This window comes from Panthera tigris, chromosome B4 (genome assembly GCF_018350195.1).
Source record: "Panthera tigris isolate Pti1 chromosome B4, P.tigris_Pti1_mat1.1, whole genome shotgun sequence".
Lineage (NCBI taxonomy): Eukaryota > Metazoa > Chordata > Mammalia > Carnivora > Felidae > Panthera > Panthera tigris.
In genome coordinates, this window is record NC_056666.1 from 82411545 (window position 1) to 82425727 (window position 14183).

The 14183-nt window shown below is 41.6% G+C and overlaps 1 protein-coding gene and 1 non-coding gene across 4 annotated transcripts in view; both read left to right on the forward strand.

Moving 5' to 3' along the window:
- The first annotated feature begins 72 nt into the window (after window positions 1–72).
- Window positions 73–14183, forward strand: part of HSD17B6 (hydroxysteroid 17-beta dehydrogenase 6) — a 48276-nt gene continuing 34165 nt past the window's right edge. For 2 of the 3 annotated variants that reach the window (XM_042992561.1, XM_015537288.2), the window contains exon 1: window positions 9763–9920. The gene's annotated coding sequence lies outside the window, so the exon portion shown is untranslated. Of the gene's footprint in view, window positions 141–9762; window positions 9921–14183 lie in introns of those variants that run through there. The other variant, XM_007081517.3, reaches the window with a different exon arrangement.
- On the forward strand, window positions 10177–10282 carry LOC122240615. Its single transcript, XR_006220394.1, has one exon. It is a non-coding gene; the product is annotated as a U6 spliceosomal RNA (small nuclear RNA).

Here is a 14183-nt window from a genome sequence, read left to right on the forward strand (position 1 = left end):
GCCGGCTGCTGGGAATTGTAGTTCTCTCTTGGGGGTTGGCCTGGGCGTGGCGCAGTCTCTGCCTATCAGCACCGACGCTAGGTCCACCGTCCCTGTGGGTAGAAGGAAGCTGCCCCCTTTCCCGGAAGCTGTGCAGAAAGGTGAGCGCTTGAGCCTAGGTTCTTAAGATGAAGGAGAAAATGACGTTCTCCGCTAACTGTATGAATGTCTTAGAAATAACGCATTTGAACAATGTAAGCCAATATCTTTTTTAAGAGGGTTTGAAAATTAATTCTTCATAGAATTATTAGGTACGATATGTGGAAATAAACGAAGACCAACCTAATGAGAAAATCAAAGACTATTCGGAGCTTGCTATATAGCAAGGAGGTCAGCTGCAGACACTTGAGTTTTGGCAGAGTCAAAGGCAGGCAGAAGAGTGGAAAAGCTTTATAGTGGAGGGGGAGGGGAGAAGGTTTCAGGCTTGTTTGCATGGAAAAGCTGTAGTTGGACTAACTAGGAGTAGGGGCATTCTATGTGACTGATTCGGGGCTCATATTTGGCTTCCTCTGGTTGGTCCTAAATTGGAAGTGGCCACAAAATCTAGGGAGGCTGTCATTTATTAATCAAGTCCTGGCCATTTTGGGCCAGTTGCTACAGGGCTTTTGGTTTGGCTTCCTAAACTATCACTAGAGGCAGCAGTCTGACTTCTGTAAGTCTGACTTATAGCAGGCTGGCTTCCTGAGCTGTTTATTATAGATAAGGGGATTGGTTTCCTGGGTAGGCTTGTTCAGGTTGTGGGTCAGAGTTCTGTTTTTTGGTTTTTAAGTAAACTCTGTGCCCAAAATTGGGCTAGAACTCATGACCCTGAGTTGCATGCTCTACTGACTGAGCCAGCCGGGTACCCTCAGAATTCTGTTGTTTTTATATATTATCTGGCTACTCTTTGTATATTCAGTCTCTCAAATAGAACACCCCAGGGATCTTGCAATATCATGGAGAGCTTTCCGAGTAGGAAAGGAGCCTGTTTGCTGCTAATGTGCAAATCTGCCAATCAGTTGTACCTAGTAAAGATACACCTCATTGCAAATGTGGACTGGGGTGGGCAGTCTATAAAGCCATTATTTTCATGAATTTTATGTTTCCAATACCGATAGAAGAGAAAGGAGAAAATAGAATCTCTAGTAAGTTATTATTAGCCTAATCTTGAAAATGATCACTGGTCTCTCAGCTCCTGTGGACAAAGTGGTCAAAAGCAGGCTCTGGGCAGACTATACTTATTTGAATATTCCTTAAAACCTGGTTTCCTGCACAAATCTTAGTTGATTTTTACAATCCCTATGCATTTTGTTTTGGGTGAATTTTGTTATTGGGAAAGTCTTCACTCTTTTCCAGAGTGAAAAGTGCTTTTTTCCAGAACCACTTGTGTCTGGAATTTTTTTTTTTTTTTTTTTTTTTTTTTTAGTGTGTATTTATTTTGAGAGACAGTGCAGGTGGGGAGAGGGGCAGAGGAAGAGAGAGAATCTCAAGCAGGCTCAATGCTCAGCATGGAGCCTGACATGGGGCTCGATCTCACCACTGTAAGATCATGACCTGAGCCGAAATGGAGTCCAACACTTAAACACTTAACTTTTAGGAATTGACTTCTTTGGGATATTTGAGGGTACCCTATTTGAATTTCAGGACCACTAAGGCATGCAACACTTGAAGGGGCCAAGATATAAGGGGAAAAAAAGCAAAGGAAGTTATATTTATTGAGTTCCTACTGTATGCTCAATTTATTTAACGTTAGTTTTCTCATCAGGAAAAAGGGAATAATAATAATAGCTAATATTTATATAACATTTGCTGTGCTGTGAAGTACCCTTTTGAGAATTTCCCCTCTACTTTACACCTGTCAGAATGGCTAAAATAGGGGCACCTGGGTGGCTCAGTCGGTTGGGCGTCTGACTCTTGGTTTCGGCTCAGGTCATGATCTCATGGGTCATAGGTCCGGGCCCCGCATTGGGCTCTGTGCTGATGCCACAGAGCCTGCTTGGGATTCTGTCTCCCTCTCTCTCTGCCCCTCCCCTGCTCTCTCTCTCTCTCTCTCTCTCTCTCTCTCTCCCTCTCTCTCTCAAAAATAGATAAATATTAAAAAAAAGTATTAAAAAAAAGAATGGCTAAAATAAAGAAGAGAAGAAAAAATAGGTGTTGGCAAGGATGTAGAGAAAAAAGAACCTTTGTGAATTGCTGGTGGAAATGTAAATTGATGCAGCTACTATGGAAAACAGTATGGAACTTCCTCAAAAAATTAAAAATAGAAATACCATGATCCGTTAATTCCACTACTTGGTATCTACCCAAAGAAAATGAAAGCACTAATTAGAAAAGATATATGCACCACTATATTTATTGCAGCATTATTTACAGTAGCAAAGTTATGGAGGCAACCCAAGTATCCACCAATAGATGAATGGGTAAAGATGTGATATATTTATAGACCCATACAATGGAATAGCAATTAGCCATAAAAGAGAATGAGATCTTGCCATTTGCAACAACACGAATGGACCTAGAGAATATAACGCTAAGTGAGATAAGTGAGACAGAAAGACAAATACCTTATGATTTCACTCATGTGGAATCTAAGAAACAAAAAGACAAAGAAACAGACTCTTAGACACAGAGAACAAACTGGTGGTTGCTAGAGAGGAGGTGGGTAGGGGATGGGTGGAATAGATAAAGGGGATTAAGAAGTATTAACTCTCAGTTATACTCAGTTATTCTCAGTCACAGAAATAGTCACAGCATAGGGGATATAGTCTATAAGATTGTAATAACACTGTTGGTGACAGATGGTAACTACACTTATCGTGGTAAACACTGAGTAATGTATAGAATTGTTAAAAAACTTTTATCCTTTGTGGGGCGCCTGGGTGGCTCGGTCGGTTAAGCATCCGACTTCGGCTTAGGTCATGATCTCACAGTTTGTGGGTTTGAGCCCCGTGTCAGGCTCTGTGCTGACAGCTTAAAACCTGGAACCTGCTTTGGATTGTGTCTGCCATTCTCTCTCTGCCCGCCACGCCCTGCTTGTGCTCTATCTCTCTCTCAAAAATAAACATTAAAAAAATTTAAAAAATGTTATCCCTCGTTAAGAACCCTATATGGTAGATACTAATATTATCCCTATTTTATAGATTGAGAAATACGCAGAGAATTTAAATACTTCGTCCAAGTTCACACTAGCTCGTAAGTGGGAAAGCCAGATAGCCTGGATCCACAGTCTGTGCTTTTAACCCCTAAGCTACATGCTGTGTCTCTACAAGGGGTTGTCGTGAGAATGAAATGAGATAAAGTGAGAGGTTCCTGGCACACTTCATAGGCCAGAACCACTCAGTGTGAGAAAGCTATTGGGTGCAAGTGCTCTGGTATGGAGGTTTTTATCCCAGTTGCCACTGGGAGGCAGTATTGCCATTCAGTTGGTTTCCCCTTGTGCTTTCATCCACAGAGGTGCAAAACCCCTTTGTCCTTCAAGTCTTACACTAGGTACCATCCTGTTTACTTTTACTACTTACATCTACTGTCATCCTCTTTGGGTAACCCATCAGTCCCAGGTCTCCCCAAGTTATTTGCAGACTTTGACACTTACCTCCTGGATTTTCCTTCCAGTTCTACTCCTATTGTTATTCTGGGTGTTTTTAGCATGTAAAAAAAGATGATTTATTTGGTAGATAGATGCACAGTTAATGAACATTTGTACTGGGCACTTAGCTAGTCCTGGGGGGAAAATTAATGGCATGGTTTCTGTTTCTGAGAAAGTTACAGCCTAGTAGGGGCCAGAGACACAAATCAAAAAGTGTAATCAAGTGTTAGAGATACATTTGTAAACCAGCTGTCTTATTGGCATCAGCATTTTCCTTAAGACTTGGGTAAGATTGGTACGGGGAGCACAGGCACAAAATTGTAAATGGAATGGCACTTTTAGGAAACTGCCGGTGGTTCCATATGGACAGAGCTCAGACTTGAAGGGAAGGCCTGGTGAGAGATGGGGCTGAGAGGCAAGCCATGGCTAAAGCATTGCATGCCAAGTGAGGGAGTGTGGAAATAAAAATTATTTATCTTCCATTTTTGTTCAGCTTTGGTTAAAATTAAAATAAAATATTGGTCATATCAGTATTTGATGAGAAGTCTTGGGAGTAAATCATCTTGTTGAAATAAGTAAGTTGAAAATTTGAAGCACTCCTGTGCTAGTTATCTTCCTCTTTAATAAGGTAAGAAAGAGAATATTAGAGAATATGTTCGGATGATGCAAGAGCATAGTAAAGAGAGACTATCTAGTTGGGGCCAAGGTCATATTTAAGTTGAATTATGATAGGTTCAATCTCTTGTTATCATAAACTACTGAAAAGTAATAAAGAGCACCACTATATTTGTTTAATGGCAAAGTTTTAGTTTAATCTTATAGAGGTGATTCTTTGAACCACAAAGCAAATGATGGCCACAAAGCTGATAAAACATGTTATGGGACATTGCAATTGTTTTTTAATCTATATATTTGATATCATAGATAAAATTAAATTTTTTTCCACCTAAACTGTAAGTGAACCCATCAGTTTTTTGATAAGTAACCTGCCCATATATGTCTTATATGGGTTTTCTTATTAGTCATAAAACTACATATTCTTTGGGTCTAGCTTTCTTCTTGCAGACTGCTGAAAATAAAGAATAGCGTATTCAAATGAAAACACATCAAGCCTTGTTCCCCCATAGGAATTTGGATTGGTCAGAAGACAGTGGGGAGCCATGGAAGGCTTTTAAGCCAGGGAGAAGCATAATCAAAGTTGTGTTTTTGTGGAGGGCAGATCAGAGGGAAGAGAGCAACCGCAGGCAGAGCAACCCCAGAAACTGTTGCTAGAATCTAGGTGATGAATACCTATGGCCTGAACTAAGGCAGTAAAGTGGAGATGGAGGAATTTGGGTGGACAACCGATTTAAGGAGGTAGAATTAATATTGAACGGATGTGGGGAATGAGGAAGTGGTCTAGGTTGATTTCTCAGGTTTCCGGCTTGGGCAACTGGAGAGAAGGGGATTGTCTGGCACCTAGCGGGCACTTACTGCATTCTTTGAGTGCTTGTTGAATACATTTAGGATAGGAAATAACATGAAAATGAGGAGGATCTGATTGCGGTGAGGCGTCATTATTTCAGTTTTGAAAAGTTGAATTTGAGTTACCGCTGTGATACCCCCTAAGCACCTTATGCTTTTCTTTCATAGTCCCCATTAGTATGTAATTATATATTTATTTGTGGGAATAGATATTTAATGTCTATTTTTCCTACTAAGACTGTAAGTCCTAAAACTTCAAATATCAAGTCTATTTTACTCACCTCTACTATCTCCGGTAATTTGGTAGGACCTAGCACATAGTAGGGATTCTGTTTATGAAATGAATGGGTGAACCCAGGTGGAAGATGTTCAGCAGGCACTTGGATATGAGGAGCTAGATCTCAGGAGTGATCTGGACTGAAGGCAGAGATTTGCAAGTCATTAGCACTCAGATCAGGGTTGAAGCTGGTGATGACTGAGGATGTGTATAGTGAGAAGAGAAGAAAGGCCACGATAGAACTCTTAAAGACATTGACTTTAAAAACTGGGTAGAGGAGGGGGTGCTTGGCTGGTTCAGTCAGTAGAGCATGTGGCTCTTGATCCCGGGGTTGTGAATTTAAGCCCCACGTTGGGTGTACAGATTATTTAAAAATAAAATCTTAAAAAAAAAAAAAAAAGTGGGTAGAGGAAGAGAAGCCAGTAAAAGACAATGTGAATGAGTAGGAGAGCTGGGAGAGCATGATTTCTTAAGAACCAAGAGGGAAGAGTTATGACAGGGTGCTAATACCAATTCCAATCTGGGTGGGGGGTGTTCCCACATATCCAAACCAATTCTTCAGACACCAGCTGGATGTCCTACAATTCAGCTCGATTCTGACACTATTGACCTGGAGATAGCATCAGATTCCATGGGTTAAGGGTTCAATCCCATAAGACTGCCCCACTTCAGATGCCAACCGTAAGCCCAGGTAATCACCTGTGCTTCTGACCAACTGGCTATAAATCAGAGGGTCCCCCAAACCCCTCCTTGGGTTTGATTAATTTTCTGTAGCTGCTCACAGACCCCAGGAAACCCATTTACTCACTAGATTACCAATTTATTGCAAAGGATATGAATCAACAACCAGAAGAAGAGATACACAGGACAAGGTATGTGGGAAGGGGCATGGAACTTCCATGCCATCTCCAGATCTTCCTGAATCTAGTTTACACGTGTCCACCAACCTGGAAGCTCTCTGAACCCTGCCCCTTTGGGTTTTACGGTGGCTTCATTATGTAGGCATAGTTGATTAAATCATTGGCTGTTGGTGATTATACTCTATCTCTAACCCCTTGCTCCTCCCTGGAGGTCTGAAGGTGGGACTAAAAATTCCAACCTTTTTTTTTTTTTTTTTTTTTTTTTTTTTTTAATGTTTAGTTATTTTGAGAGAGAGAGAGAGAGAGAGAGAGAGAGAAATTGGGGGAGGGGCAGAGAGAGAGGGAGACACAGAATCCAAAGCAAGCTCTAGGCTCTGAGCTGTCAGTACAGCCACCCAGGCGCCCCTAAAAATTCCAGCCTTCTATTCCTGGTTGATTTCTGAGGCAACCAAGGAAGTGCTTGCCAAGTCATCTCATTAACATAAACCCAGTTGTGGTGGAAAGGGGCTTGTTAGGAATAATAAGTCACCCCTTTTACTTTCAGGGCTCTGAAGTGATTTCAGAGACTGAGGACAAAAGGTCAAACATTATAAGGAAAGATGTACCCATTGCTCTTTATCCCTCAGGAAATCTCAAGGGCTTTGGGAGCTGTGTGCCAGAAACATGATGAAGACCAAACATATGTGAAAAATATTTCTTATAAATCACAGTATTGCATACTGATATATGTTACAATATGGATGAACCTTGAAAACATTATGTTCAATGAAAGGAGCCAGTTACAAAAGGCCACATAGTGTGTGATTCCATTTATGTGAAATATCCAGAATAGGCAAATCTATAGATCTGGAGATTAGATTAATGGTTGCCTGGGGCTAGGGAGGGGAAGAATGGTGAGTGACTACTAAAGAGTACAGGGCTTCTTTTTAGGGTGAAGAGTGTTCTGAAGCTAGATACCCTGTGAATATACCAAAACTCACTGAGCCATACACTTTGAAAGGGTGAATTGTATGGTATGTGAATTTTATCTCAATAAAGCTGTTATTAACAGGGGCATCTGGGTGGTTCAGTCGGTTGAGCGTCCCATTCTTGATTTCAGATCAGGTCATGATCCCAGGGTCATGGGGTCGAGGCCTGCATCTGGCTCTGTGCTGAGCGTGGAGCTTGCTTGGGATTCTCTCTCTCTCTCTGTCTCTCTCTCTCTCTCTCTCTCTGTCTCTCTCTCTCTCTCTCTCTCCCCCCCGTCTCTGCCGCCCCCACTTGCACACATACTGTCTCTAAAAAAAGGAAAAAAGAAATCATTAAAAAAAAAAAAGGGGGGTTATTAACACACACAGACACACACCCTGGCTGCAGGCCCCAAGACTAAGCAGTTGCAGCTCTTTGGCAGGGTGTGTGACTGTATGAAGGCCGAGACCCCAGGTTTCAAGCAGCTGATCTCAGATGGGCAATCTGAGTGGGCTCTGCCTAAATTAGTCAGGTTCCCCTCTTCCTTACTCCAGCAGACTTTTACATCTTAGTATTCCAACTTAGATCAGAGGGTGGGGGCTGAAGGGATCAGGAAACTCTGGCTGGCCAGGGCAGCTCTTTTCTTTCTGCTTTTCATTTTGGTTATAACAGATCTGATTCTCCAGCTGAGCAAGGATGACACTGGTGAGAACTGCCAGCTTGGCCCAAGGGAGTAGAGTGGCCCGGGCTCTTACCACAAGAGGGAGATGTTTTGAAAGCAGGGCAGAAGGTGGAGGGTGGGCAGCATGGGGGAGTGGAAGGGGCCACTGCCCAGTGGGATTCATGAAGTCCTTTCAAGTCTCCAGTACTAGACTCCTGAGTCAGTGATGTGTGTGTGTTGGGTTGGGGAGGGGGTCTGTGTGGGGAGAGGTCTTGGTAATGATTTTTTCAAAATTTTCTTTTAAAGATTTTTAAAAAATTTTAAGTAATCCCTATACCCAATGTGGGGCTGGAACTCACAACCCCAAGATTAAGAGTCATACACTCTATCATCAGAGCCAGCCAGGTGTCCCAATTTTTTCTTTCCTTGTGGTAGGGTTCCTTCCCTAAGGAGAGAAAACAAAAGAGAAAAGAGGGGGAACCCCCCCCAAAACTTGAAGGTAACATGGCTATGCATCTATGTGACAACATCCCTCATGACCTTGTAAACTGAGACTACTTAATCAGACTACATGTTTGTGTGTGTTACCATATATGGGAGACAAAGAAACAGAAAATGTATAAAAAAACTATGCCACGGGACTTTCGGGGCCCAGTTCTTCAGGTATGAACCCGACTGAGTGGTGCCGGCAGGAATAAAGTTGCTTCCTGGAAAGAAAAGCCTCGGTGTCACAACTCTGTGCGAGAATCCTGCTACATCCTTTTATTTATTTATTTTAATTTTTTTTCATGTTTATTTATTTTTGAGAGAGAGAGAGAGAGAGACAGAGTGCAAGGAGGGAGGGGCAGAGAGAGAGGGAGACATAGAATCCAAAGCGGGCTTCAGATTCTGAGCTGTCAGCACAGAGCCCCATATGGGGCTTGAACTCATGAACTGCAGGACATGACTTGAGTCGTAGTTGGACGCCTAACTGACTGAGCCACCCAGGCACCCCTCCTTTTATTAAAAAAAAAAAAAAAAAAAAAAAAAAAAAAAAAAAAAGTTTATTTATTTATTTATTTTTTTTTTTCAACGTTTTTTATTTATTTTTGGGACAGAGAGAGAGCATGAACGGGGGAGAGGCAGAGAGAGAGGGAGACACAGAATCGGAAACAGGCTCCAGGCTCGGAGCCACCAGCCCAGAGCCTGACGCGGGGCTCGAACTCACAGACCGCGAGATCGTGACCTGGCTGAAGTCGGACGCTTAACCGACTGCGCCACCCAGGCGCCCCTATTTATTTATTTTTGAGAGAGGGAGAAAATGAGAGCTGGGGAGGAGCACAGAGAGAGGAAGAAAGAGAATTCTGACCTGGGGCTAGATTTTACAAACCATGAGATCATGACCTGAACCCAAATCAAGAAGTAGGATGCTTAACTGCCTGAGCCACCCAAGTGCCCCCCAATTTTTCATTTTCTTAAAAGATCTTTCAGCTTTGATTCCTGAAGAAAATGTCATCACCTTTTTGTTTCTGCTTTTAAATCTTCATTTCTTTGTTGTTTGGGAAAGTATTATTTAAAAGTTGAGGATGGTTTTATACTTGCAAATAGGAACCTCTGGGTATGCTCCATAAACTGGGTTTCTTGACACTGGTGAAAATCAACTCTTTCATAGTTAACGTGGTAGCTGTGGGGTAAGTTTGTGAAACTGTGGGTAAGCAAAAGGGGCCTTCTCTAATTAAATCGTGAGAATTGTGTTGCTAAAGTTTGGTAGTCTAGTTTGGGTCCTGCCCTAACCCCACCCCCAACAACCCCACCCCATTTCCCATTGCAAGCAAGCTCTTAGCAGTGGGGAGTGGTGAAATTTTCTTTCTTTCTTTCTTTTCTTTCTTTCTTTCTTTCTTTCTTTCTTTTTCTTTCTTTTTCTTTTCTCTTTCTCCCTCTGTCTCTCTTTTTCTCACCCCCTCTCTCTCTCCCTCCCTCCCTCACTTGGCCAGTAAACAGGGTTTAATAGTTACATTATTACTTCCCACTTGTTCTGTGGAGAGCAGAGAAGAAGGAAAATTCCAAAGGCTGTTAAACAAGAAGTGTTTGAAATCTGACGTACAATCCCAAACAAGAATTCCTCAGGTAACATTTTTCCTTCTCTTTGTGGGATCTTATATAATGATATGAAATGAAGTGTGATATTAAAAAAAAATGCCTTTTGCTGGAGTATTTGCTAATTTTTTCCCATTTGGCAGAACTTAAGTCACTTTTTGGAATGAGGCTGAGATTGGAGAATGTTAAAATTTATTCTTGGACATATGGAACATCTTCAAAAAGAGTTAGAGGTAACCTAAAGTAAAAGACACATATACACTAAGGATATTAAAATGGAAATTGAGTGCTCGCTTGGCAGCACATATACTAAAATTGGAATGATACGGAGAGGATTAACATGGCCCCTGCACAAGGATGAAACGCAAATTTGTGAAGGGTTCCGTATTAAAAAAAAAAAAAAATGCAAATAGGAGTACAAAAAGAAATAGAAAATCAAAGTGATAGAAGAGAGAAGAAAAAATGCTGTCTACAGAGGCTAAGAGAGGGGCTTCTGATCAGCTCAGTCGGTTGAGCATCTGACTCTTGATTTTGGCTCAGGTCATGATCCCAAGGTGGTGGGATTGAGCCCCCTGTTGGGCTCCATGCTGGGTGTGGAGCCTGTTTGGAATTCTCTCTCTCTCTCTCTCTCTCTCTCTCTCTTTCTCTCTCTCTCCCTCTCCCTCCCTCCCTAACCTTCCCCCTCCTGCTTCCCCTGCCCCGCTTGCACTCTTTGTCCGTCTCTAAAAAATTAATTAATTAAAAATGAATTTAAAAAAGACTAAGAGAATTAACTATGAACATTAAATTTGGCTTTGAACTTCTAAGATAATACCAAGAACTAGGTAATTTAAAAATAATCAGTAGCATACTATTTACTTAGAAAAGACAAAGTCTCTACTAGTACTAAATGCATGACAGGATTTATTATGTGGGGTCTTGCACACTGTACAGATGCACGTTGCTCTTGTTAAAAATTTTGCAAGCAAATGCAGAAGTGATTTGCCTCAGACTTTTTTCTTTCTTTCTTTTTTTTAATGTTTATTTATTTTTGACAGAGAGAGAGAGAGCACAAAGAGGGAGAGGGAGACAGAGAATCCCAACCAGGCTCCTCCCTGACAGCAGAGAGCCCTATGTGGAGCTTGAACTCATGAACTGTGAGATTATGACCTGAGATGAAGTCAGGTGTTCAACAGACTGAGCCACCCAGGCACCCATCTTTTTTTTTTTTCTTTTCTTTTCTTTTCTTTTGATTAAAGAAGTATTTTTTTGGGGCGCCTGGGTGGCTCAGTCGGTTAAGTGTCCGACTTCAGCTCAGGTCACGATCTCACGGTCTGTGGGTTCGAGCCCCGCGTCGGGCTCTGGGCTGATGGCTCAGAGCCTGGAGCCTGCTTCCGATTCTGTGTCTCCCTCTCTCTCTGCCCCTCCCCCGTTCATGCTCTGTCTCTCTCTGTCTCAAAAATAAATAAGACGTTAAAAAAAAATTAAAAAAAAAAAGAAGTATTTTTCTTTTTCTTTGTTCTTTTTTTTAGAAGTATTTTTATTTTTCTAATTTGAGTCAACATGCAGATCAAAAGTGGATGGTTCAGTGAATTTTCACAAAATTAATACTTAAGTTACAGCCACGCAGGTCAAGCAATAGAACATTAACCAGCACTGCAGACAACCCCCTAATACCTCCCTCAATCTCTGACCCCACTCTCTTCCCCAAGGGTAACCATGAATCTGATGGGTAGCAACATAGATTACTTTTCCTATTTATAACTTTGGGTAGGTGGAATCTACACGAATTTCTTTTGTGTCACACACAATATTATATTTGTGAGATTCGTTCATCTAATTGTGTATAACTGTAGTTTGTTCATTTTTGTCACTGTATAGCATTCTGTTGTGTGAACATATTTCAACTTATTTATCCATTCTATTGTTGGTGCATATTTGGGTTGTTTTCAGCTTTTGGCTATTACGCATAATGCTGCTATGAACACATCTTATGATGCACATATGCACATATTTTGTGGCCATCGTTATTATGTACCTAAAAGTGGAATCTTTTAGTATAAGAAGGTGGATCTTTATCTTGGGTAGATAAGGGCAAACCATTTTTTTTCAATTGATTGAATCAATTTACTCTTTCACTGGGAATGCTTGCTTGTCTATATTCTTGCCAACACTTGACATTGTCAACTTTTTTTCAGTTAAAACATTATGGTGGGTGCATAGTGGCATCTATAATGATAAACATTTATTGGCTTGACTGACATCTAGTCCGTATGTCCAATAGGGGAAGAAAGAATGTTGTGGTGGATCAGTCCGTGAATCCATGTACTGATTATAGACTTGCTCTTAGGATCAATGACTAGACTGATTGGAGTTTATAGACAAACCCAGGTCTGAAGATTTGAAAGGAGGGAATAAAGGCTGCCTCTTATTTTGCCGTGCACTATATTGCAGAGAGATAGATCCTCTGCTTGAGATTGAAGAAAGTCAGGGTGAACTAGCATGGTCCAGTATGGTGATAAAGAGCTGATAGAAATGATTAAGGACGTTGCAATACATGGAGTTTCACATACTATGAAAAAGTGGTGGCTGAATGCACCAGACAGTTTGAGTTCCCATGGTGAAATCTTCTTTTGAATTCTGGAGGAAGAGGTAGGGCTTATAGAGAAAGGCCTAGAATGGCACTGATAAAGCAGCAGCAACCAAAATAATACTAATAATATCTAACAATAATACAGTGTTTTTTTGTGTTAACTCATTTAACTCTTTCAACAAATCACTGAGCTGTACTTTTCCCATTTTGAAGATGTGCAGCCAGGTACAGAGAGGTTAATCCACTTGCCCCAAGCCACACAACAAGTAAATAATAAAGTCTGGATTTGAACCGAGGTAATCTGGCCTCAGAATCCATGCTCATGATTTTATGGTGTCCACAAAATTAGGGTTGGGGGCAGAGGAGCTCATGCAGAGAGATTCTTGGAAAGGAAGAAAAGGAAAAGTAGGCAGGGAATTAGCCAGGTAGTCTCATTGATATCAACTAGTGTTCTGACAAATGAAATACATTCTGCACTGTTGCTAAAGAGGAAAATCACGGAAGTCTGAAACATCTCCAGATTTATATGTGAGAGTCTTTGGCACACAACAAACACAATGGCTGGTTAGGGAAGCCCAGTTTAGCAGACAGCCTAACACTGAGGATTGATAATCTTCCCTCCTTTTCACACCTGTATCAGGTTTTTATGGTTGCTCTACTGAGGGATAGATGACAGAGTATCATGGCTAGTTGCTTTTGGGTTTCTGGGTTGCAGAGAAACCAATCAGGGGCAGTAGTTGATATTTACATTTCTAATATCCATGCCAGTGGTTAGGGACCCTATATTTACCCAGATCCCCAGGCAACCAGAAAGGTCAATTCTTGGGCTCCAAACCCTCCTGCTTTCTCCTTGGGGCCCTGTCACTAAGACCTGGGCTGGGGAATGGAATCTGGAGACTGATAATTGGGAGGGAGGAACAAAGGAGGGACACCCTAGTGGGTGCTTAGGCAGAGATTAAACCATCTCTGCTTTCCTGGAGCCCCTGGACATGGCCTACTTCCCCACACCCTCCTTACATCTTTGTTTCCTCTTCCCCTAGCTTCTCCTTTTTCCTCATACTTACATTGCCCCATTCACAAATATAAATAACTTCCCTTGGAGAAGAGCTCACTCTAAATGGGGAGAGGAGGAAGGAAATTTCAGGCTGGGAAGTGGCCAGAGTGACCTCTGACCTCTATATAGTTCATGTAGATAGTCTCAGGACCAAGTCTCCAGGATAGAATGGGTCAATGACTGCACCGTTGGTAAAGAAAAGGCTCAGGGGAAACACCTATAGAGTCATGTTTGGACTCAGTCATCTCCAGCCCAAGGAGGTAGCTCAGTGAAAACACTTACTTAGCAGAACCCAGCCCTCAGTATTGCTCATCTCCTTGAGACTTCTCCCAGAGAAGACTTTGCCTTTTCTCCTCTCAGCCTCATTCGGGTTGTTCCCCATCCTTGCCAACGCTTGTTATTTCTTGTCTTTTTGGCTCCTGTATATATATATGTATATATTGACTGTATGTATGTGGCTTTGTTTCTGGGCCATTGATTCTGTTCCATTGATCTATATGTCTGTTTTTATGCCAGTAACATGCATCTTTGATTACCATAGCTTTGTAGGATAGTTTGAAATCAGGACGTGTGATGCCTCCAACTTTGTTCTTCTTTCTCAGAATTACATTGGCTATTTAGGGGTCTCTTGTGCTTCCCTAAGAATTTTAGGATTCTTTTTTCTACT